General features: G+C 54.5%; 1 protein-coding gene across 1 annotated transcript in view; it reads right to left on the reverse strand.

The window, feature by feature from the left end:
- Nucleotides 1-8,340, reverse strand: part of HS1BP3 (HCLS1 binding protein 3) — a 45,872-nt gene extending 37,532 nt beyond the window's left edge. Inside the window, exon 1 of the mRNA XM_061154876.1 lies at nt 7,957-8,340. The gene's annotated coding sequence lies outside the window, so the exon portion shown is untranslated. The remainder of the gene's footprint in view (nt 1-7,956) is intronic.
- Nucleotides 8,341-8,835: the final 495 nt, after the last annotated feature.

Here is an 8,835-nt window from a genome sequence, read left to right on the forward strand (position 1 = left end):
AAGGCCACATCCCCGGTTTTGTAGGCAGCCTTACCCTTTGTAGCCTCAGATCCCAGCCTCCCGAAGATCTCACAGATGCCTTTGCCATGTGAACCAGAGAACCTGAGACAGACCATCCAGGGTGAGGACACCGGGTCCCCGGATCAGCTGTGTGATGTTTGACACTGGGCTGTGGGAACATGAGACATTCTGGTCCCAGGGTCCTCATCCTCTGGAGTGTCTGCAAGATCTCACATCCTAGACTTGGGGACACATCTTCTGGGTCCTCCAAGCCTGTTCTTGACCTCTATTAACCCCTTTTCCCAGGCAAAGAAGACAGTTTGGTTCTCTGTTCATTATGACTAGAAACTCGGGGCTCCTACCTGACAAATTGGAGGACCCAGCATTCCGAATCACTGCACATTCACTGCACGTGTTTTTATTCTAAAAGGAGTTTATTTTGTTTCAATCTCAGAAAATCTAATGGAGGCATAGCTTCAGACTATTAATGTTCACGATGGGCAAGTTGACAGAGGGGAAATGCCTGAAAGACCACACAGAAGAGACTGGATGGACAGGTTTGATCAGTCTTTGGACGGGTTAAACCGGGACTGACAGCTTTCTGACTTACAGAAAGCTGTAAAAGCCAGCATTTACTGAGTCAGGCTCAACTGAGTAGGCTTTTACCTACGTTGTTTCCTTTATCCTTAGGTACACCTGACAGGTAGGAATCTCTGTCTCCATTTAAAGGTGGAGGATTTAAAAAAAAAGGTGGAAGATAACAAGTTAATTAACTTAAGGTCACAAAACTAGTGCACTATAAAGGTGGTTTGGAAGCCATTGTTTATCATGACTCCACCCTCTGGTTTCTTTCCCAACCTCAGTGGAGGTGTGTGGTCCTTGTCCCCTCAACTCCTAGGATACCTTAGAGCTCCAGGTAAACTGGTTCAACCTCAGGGTCCCCGTGCAGGGCTTCCCGAGTCTTCTCCCAGACTGCTTGTAAAGCTGAGCAGGAATGGGGTTCTTCCACACTGTGGTGCTGTTATAACCAGTGACCAGCAGATGGCAGTATCCACCAGCCCTCTGCCATTTGTCCCAACCCCAAAGGAAGGGCCCTGAGAAACCCCTGTGAAACTTCTAGAAAGGAAACTATTCCACTCCCTTCTTCTCAGCCCCATCTCCTCCCCCTACTCAAGGGTGAAGCCACGCCAGTGGCTGGGGACGGGCTGCAGCCCACCCCGGTGTGGATGCCAGAGCTGTTGCCTGGGGTAACCTGGGGGAAGGCAAGCCCTGCATGGAGCATGGGAAATGCATCAGAGCTGGAGGAAGCCAGACCTGGGCATCAGACGGGGGCTGAGCCAGAGGCCTGCGGGGATCGTCCCACAGCCACAGCCCCACTCCTGGTCTTTCCGGGGGGAGGTGGCTACAGCACATCTCCGGCTGAACAGGAAGCAACAGCGCGGATGCAGTGGTTGGGGGGTGTCCTCTGTGAACTGTTGTCACCATTCCCGGCCCTCCCAGGGACACCTTCTTTGGGGTCAGAGCCCCAGGATGATGCTGCCTTCTCACTGCTAACCCTTTCCAGCTCTGAATACATGAGCCTTGGCAGGTCCAAACCGGGGGGCTTGCCCCTGCCTGGGTCCTTGGCACTGGGCCCCATCCTCACCCGCTCCTCACCTCTCACAGGTGGACCCTTGGTGGACATTTGATTATCAGCCTCACTGGGGATCATTATCAGCGTCTGGATCAAAAGCCAGGAAGGGCCAAGGGACTTGAGGTCCAAGGTTAGAGGCCAGACTTGAATTCTCCTCTCTTGACTCTCGGGAACCATCAACATTATAGCCCAGGGGGGTATCTGTTTTACTTCCAAAATAGTGCTGGGCTGCAAGGGCCCAGAACCCCTAACGATGGACAGGGCAGGGGCTGAGCCCTCATCCATCTCCTTCCTCTCCTCCAGGGTACCCAGGGCAGAGCTGGGCTGAGGCCTTCCGAGCCACACAGAGAGCAAAGACACAGGATCACAGAGGGGCCTCACCTTCCCTGGCGGCTGTGATGCCAAATGCTAGGGTGCTGGTCCTTTTCCCTCCTTGGGGACTTGGCTGCCCTGCATGGGCAATGCAAGGCGCAGGGCAAGGCATCTCTAAGGAACCTTCTCTTGTCTTGTCATCAGGGGCTCTAGGCTGCGGCAGGGTGGGTCCAATTTCCAGGGGCTCCAGCTGGTAGAATCCAAGACTGACTTCCTAAGTGGCATCAACCCCAGTGCGCCAGTTCACGTTCCCAGGTGGCTTGTGAACTTCTGTCAGCAGAGGTGCCTTTGAGAGGTGTGGTGGTTCTCACAGGCACTGGGTACAGACTGCCTCATCTTCAGAACCGTCAGGAGGCTACCTGGGACCAGGAGGGAGCTCCCGTCTCTGCAGGTATGCAAGCAGAGCCTCAGTAGCAGTTTGTGAAGAGTCAGGCATCATGAAAATTTGGCCCAAAGAATCCCAAATATTCTTTTAGACATCCTGGAGTGTAAAGTCAAGTGGGCCTTAGGAACCATTACTATAAACAAAGCTAGTGGAGGTGATGGAATCCCTGCCGAGCTAATTCAGATCCTAAAAGACGATGCTGTGAAAGTCCTGCACTCAATATGTCAGCAAATTTGGAAAACTCAGCAGAGGCCACAGGACTGGAAAAGGTCAGTTTTAATTTCAATCCCAAAGAAGGGCAGCATCAAAGAATGTTCAAACTACCGCACAACTGTACTCATTTCACATGCTAACAAGGTAATGCTCAAGATCTTTCAAGCTAGCCTTCAACAGTACTTGAACTGAGAACTTCCAAATGTACAAGCTAGGTTTAGAAAAAGCACAGTAACCAGAGATCAAATTGCCAACTTTCGTTGGATCATAGAGAAAGCACAGAAATTTCAGAAAAACATATACTACTGCTTCTTTGACTACACTAAAGTCTCTGACTGTGCGGATCACGACAAACTGTGCAAAATTCTTAAAGAGATGGGAGTACCAAATCACCTTACCTATCTCCTGAGAAACCAGTATGCAGGTCAAGAAGCAATAGTTAGAACCAGACATGGAACAACTGACTGGCTCAAAATTGGGAAAGAGTATGTAAAGGCTGTATATTGCCACTCTGCTTATTTAATTTATATGCAGAGTACATCGTGTAAAATGCCAGGCTGAATGAATCACCAGCTGGAATCAAGATTGCTGAGAGAAATATCAACAACCTCAGATATGCAGATGATGCCACCCATGAAGAGGAACTAAAGAGCTTCTTGATGAAGGTGAAAGAGGAGAGTGAAAAACTTGGCTTAAAACTCAACATTCAAAGAAACTAAAATCATGGCATCAGGTCCCATCACTTCATGGTAATTTGAAGGGGAAAAAGTGGAAACAGTGGCAGATTTTATTTTCTTGGGCTCCAAAATCACTGCAGGTGGCGACTGCACGCACAAAATTAAAAGACGCTTGCTCTTGGATGGAAGGCTATGACTAACCTAGACAGCATATTAAAAAGTAGAGACATTACTTTGCTGACAAAGGTCCATATAATCAAAGCTATGGTTTTTCCAGTAGTCATGTATGAATGTGAGAGTTGAACCATAAAGAAGCCTGAGCTCCAAAGAACTGATGCTTTTGAATTGTGGTGCTAGAGAAGACTCTTGAGAGTCCCTTGGACTGCAAGGAGATCCAATCAGTCAGTCCTAAAGGAAATCAGTCCTGAATATTCATTGGAAGGAACTGATGCTGAAGCTGAAGCTCCAATACTTTGGCCACCTGAGGCAAAGAACTGATTCATTGGGAAAGACCCTGATGCTGGGAAAGATTGACGGCAGGAGGAGAAGGGGACAACAGAGCATGACATGGTTGGATGGCATCACCAACTCAATGAACATGAATCTGAGCAAACCCTGGGAGATAGTGAAGGACAGGGAAGCCTGTCGTGCTTCCTGGCCATGGGGTCATAAAGAGTCAGGTACAACTTAGCTACTGAGCAACAACAGCAAATTCTTTCAAATCCTTGAATTATAGGACCTGAGTCAGAAACAGGGTGGCCAGAGAAAGCAAACAGCTTCTGCAGAGGACAGATGAGTGGCCAAGTGCTGTCCAAGGCAAGGATCTGGGGGTGAGAATGTGGGGACCGCTACTCCCACGCCAACTAAGAAACACCCACCCCCCGACCAGGCTGCCTCCCTGTCCTCCCCCACCAAGCCTCCCTGTTTGGTGGAGCCAATCTCACCTCCGCTCTCTGAGGAGCTAACAGCTGAGGTCTGGAGTTCTTGGGACACTAGGGGGCGGCCTTCAGACTAACAAAGAACAGAAGTTGGAACTTGAAGCCCCTGGTTTTCTCCCAGCTGTCTCTTAAGTTTCTTGCATCGGCTGCCCCGTGACTGCTGGACAACACAGGGGACTAGGAAGCCACCTTCAAAGTTAACCGCGCAGCAGGTAGGGTACAACATCTCCAGGCCAGGATAGATATCTCCCACCTGCCTGGCCCACCTACCAAAGGCCCCCATGACCCTGGAGGAAGCTGCAAGTGAGCCCGGGGCTGGCCTGGCCCTGTGGGCCCCAGGAGGCCAGCCACCCGCTCATCAGAAGGCCTCAACTTCACGAAGTCAGGGATGGCGGGTCAGGAACTCCTAGTGTCACATTCCTGTCCTCAGGGAGGAAGCCATCTTCACTCCAGATGGATGCTCAAGTCACGGCTCCCAGGGAAGCCCTACGGGGCATGGGCGACCTGGTCCAAGTCGAGCCCTCGCCGTTGGCCTGACTTGCTAGGCCATCAGGTCACTTCATGTAAACTTAGCTGTCAGACCACATGCTCCTACCGGCTGGTCCTGCTCTGAGCTCGGTGGCTTCTCCAGCCCTGGGCAGGCCCTGCCGCTGCCGATAACAGACTATGTTCAGTTGGCGGGCTCCCAGCTGGTGCCAGAGGCAGGAAGGAGTCCTCAAGATGATGCTTTCATAAGCCTCACCTGGACCTGAGAGTTCTCTTTCTGCTAAGAATTTTCAGAAGAGCTTGCAGGGCAAGGCGGGACCCTCTGCCTCTCCACTGGAGCTGAGGAGAGTGTTGCAGGTCACACCCCTACAAGCCCATCTCTGCTGTGAGCAGCCAAGTGTTGGGCAAAGACAGGGTGACTCCAGGCTCTGCCACTCACCAGGTTACCTGCAGAAGGCGTTACATTTCTCTGTGACTCAACTTTGTCAATAAAATGGTAACACTAGTACATGAAGGGCTTCCCAGGTGGCTCGGTGGGTAAAGAATCTGCCTGCAATGTGGGAGACAGAGGAGATGCAGGTTTGAACCTTGGGTTGGGAAGACCCCCTGCAGAAGGAAATAGGAACCAACTCCAGTATTCTTGCTTGGGAAATCCTATAGACAGGAGAGCCTGGTGGGCTACAGTCCATGGGGTTGCAAAGAGTTGGATACACCGTAGCGATTGAGCAGGCACCACGCACCTCACAGGACAGAGCAGTGGTGAGACATAAGTGACATGAAGTCACTTAAGCAGTTAGCAACATGCCTGGAACTTGGTGGAGAAGGAAAGGGCAAGCCATTCCAGTATTCTTGCCTGGAGAATCCCATGGACAGGGGAGCCTGGTGGGCTACAGTTCATGGGGTCGCAAAGAGTCGGACAGGACTGAAGTGACTTAGCAGTAGCAGCTGGTACTTGAAGAACCATCATTATCATTTGGTTAATGGTAACCATTGGTTACCATCATTATTTGAGAGGAAGAAGAGGGAGCCAGGCATGACCCAAACTTCCTTCTGCCTCTCTCCCTTCTGGGCTCTGCTTCAATGTGGCCACTGCTGGTCAAAAAGACCCCCAAGGCCCTGCTTCCCATCAGTTTATTATTATTTTTTTGCCAGCATCAGGGCTTAGTTGTGGCACTTGAGTTAGTTGCTCTGCCGCATGTGAGATCTTAGTTCCCCAATCAGGGATCAAACCAGTGTCCCCTGCATTGCAAGACAAATTCTTAACCACTGGACTGCCAGGGAAGTCCCCCATCACTTTACTTTGAACCACCTCACAGTGCACCATATATTCAGGTGCATTTATGCATGTAAGTGTTTACCATATCTTCTACCCTTACCAGAGCTCCGTGCATTTGTCCTGTGTGTTGCTGAATTCACAATATACGGAAAGCCACTCACGGTTAAGTATTTATGAATAGAGGGATGGCTAAATGATGAAGAAATACATTGTTGTCTGACTTGACAGACCAAGAAACACAGGTGACGGTGGCTGAGGCCTGGCTCAAGCACACACGTGATGGGTGGGAGTTCCAGCAGCAGCAGCCCACCCCCAGCACTCTCCTCCAGAGCCTTCCAGTGCCTAGAAGCTGCTTCTTTCTCAGCCATCATCACCCTAGGGATCTGGAACAGACTGGGAGGGGTGAGGCTCCGGGCCCCCTCTGTGCCCACCTGTTATCTCAGATCCACACCAACTTCCTGAATTGAGAATCTCCCCGTTTTACAGAGGGCTTCCCTGGTGGCTCAGAGGGTAAAGCATCTGCCTGTGATGCGGGAGATACAGATGAGGACATTCAGGCTCAAAGGAGCTTGCTGTCCCCGCTCCCCTAGGGACAGCAAGGGCCCAGGGATTCCAACCCACTCCTCATTCCTAAGCCCCCGAGTGACCTCAAGGTGGAGGTATCATGCAATCAACAAAGGTTTATTTGGCACCTGCTCTGCCAGGCCAGTGCCAGGACCCTTCGGGTTCTTGCCTTCACACAATTGGAGGAACTGAAGCCCAGACGATGCAATGGGGTCTGGTTGTTAACAGCAAAACTGAGACAAGAACCACGACTACTGGACTCCAGCTCAGAGATGCCAGAGTGTTTGCACAAATCAGGGTCTTGATGATATGCAAGACATCTAAAGACTGTTCACCGTGGCTGCAGGAGGAAAGGAAGCCAAGAAAGACGGCAGGGACCCAGTCGTTGCCTTCATAGAGACAGCTGTGGCAGAGGGGCCACTACTTTGACCAGTGTCTCTCTCTAGGGGGGCAGTTCTGCCAGGCAGCCTGCCTGGATTCCTCTGTAGGTCCGCTCTGTACCTGCACCACCAGAGAGGAAGATCCCTGACCGCGGCCTTGTCGGAGCTCTGGGTCCTTGGCCCCCAAATCCGGTTGGGTTAATGCAGCCCCAGTAATCCCAGCCCCTCACTGCCCTTCCTGCCCAGACATTCCCACGCGAACCTCGGGCTTTTTTCCCCCGTCGTCCACCTGATCCGCTTGGGGTCTGACCCCTTGCCAGGTCTCTCCTGTCCCTCTAAATCCCAAGTGGTGAGTGACCCAAAGTCCCACGCTGAGCAGGCATTGCATCTTCGCAGTGGTCGGCAGGATGACCACTGGGGAGTTCACTTGGGAAGAAGCAGCGGGTACAGGGGAGCTCGGGAGCCTGGGGCCGCCGTCGGCCCAGGAGCTCCAGACACCGCGCAACCTCAGTGGGTCGGAGCGCGCGGCGGCCAAGCGAGAGCGGAAACTCCTGCGACTTTGGGTCCCAAGGCGTCTCATTGACGCTGATCAGCTACTCAAACCGTGACTCACTGCCCCCGTCTAGATTTAGACCTCGGTAGCAAATACAATGTTAAAAGAAAAAGATGCGCCTTCCCTGCTACAGGGATAGGTCAGGCTCCGGCCCTCTGTCCGCCCACCAGCAGATCGTCCATCCGCTGAGCCTTCCGGCCCTCTACAGACGGATGTCCCGGCTGCTGGTGGAGCTAAGCCGACACCCAGACTTCTCTCCCCGGCGCATCTCCCTGAGATGCGGCCTCTGGGACCTACCTCGGCCGGCTGCGCACTCAAGCGCCCCGCCGCCCTTACGACGGCGGTGTTGTGCGCCCCCTCCAGCCTCCTCGCCACCCCCAACCCAGCTCGAGAACCGCGGCCCGGGAAGGAAGTACAGAGGCGCTACCCCGAGACTCTTCGCCGCCCGCCCTCCCGGCTCCAGGCGCGTCCCAACATACCCGAGAGCCCGTTTCCGTTCGCCGGGGCTCCCGTGGAGGCGGGCGGGCGGAAGGAGTCCTCACTGTCCACGCGCAGATGAACTTGAGCCGCTCCCGCGCGGGAACCCCCTCCTCACCCCGAAGTTGCCTTCCTAGTTCCTGAACTCCTTTAAGATCCTGGCGCCCGTCTAAGCGCGCGTTCCGCACCCCTACCTTTGCTGCTTCGACCGTCGGTCCTCGTCCATCTGTCTTTCCGGCCTGTCCTTTCAGGCCCCTAAACCCTCTCTTCCCTACCGTTCCTCTTTCCTGCTCCCGCCTCCCGCTCCGATCTTTGGAGGCTGTGCCAGGGTGGGGAACCGCGGGACCCGTGAGCAAAAACGCGCTTTGGCGGCGACCCCGCGCGCCCTGCGGCTTCTGTGCGCCCTCGTGGCCTCTCTGTGTGCCCTGGCCACGGGATCGTGGCACTGACCGGCGGGGCGAGCCCCTCCGCCGCCCCACCTCCGTCTCGGGCGGAATAGGAGCGGGGAGGGGGCGGGTGCTTCTCCGCAGGGGAGTGGGGAAGGAGCTGGGCGGGTACGTGCGAGGCCTCGGAGCCTCAGAGTCCCGAGGGCGCATCTGGCCCCGGGCGCAGCGTGGGCGGGCGGGGGGGGGGGGGTGGTCTCCTGGCCCCGGGGAAGCGAGGCGGGGCCCAGGTGGGTGGCGGGAGCCTCGGGTCGGTGACACTCGCCTGGCGAGAGTCGGGACGAAGACCTCGGGTGGGACGAGGACGCTCCGGCCCGGGGCTCGGCTTTAGGCCGGAGTAGGGGCGCGGCGCTGCGGCTCGAGCCTTCAGCAGGGGGCGCTGCTCCGGGCGTCGGGCGGGGGTGGGGTGGGGTGGGAGCGGGGGGGCGCAGCCTGCAG

Source organism: Dama dama, chromosome 11, assembly GCF_033118175.1.
Source record: "Dama dama isolate Ldn47 chromosome 11, ASM3311817v1, whole genome shotgun sequence".
In the NCBI taxonomy this organism is placed as follows: Eukaryota; Metazoa; Chordata; class Mammalia; order Artiodactyla; family Cervidae; genus Dama; species Dama dama.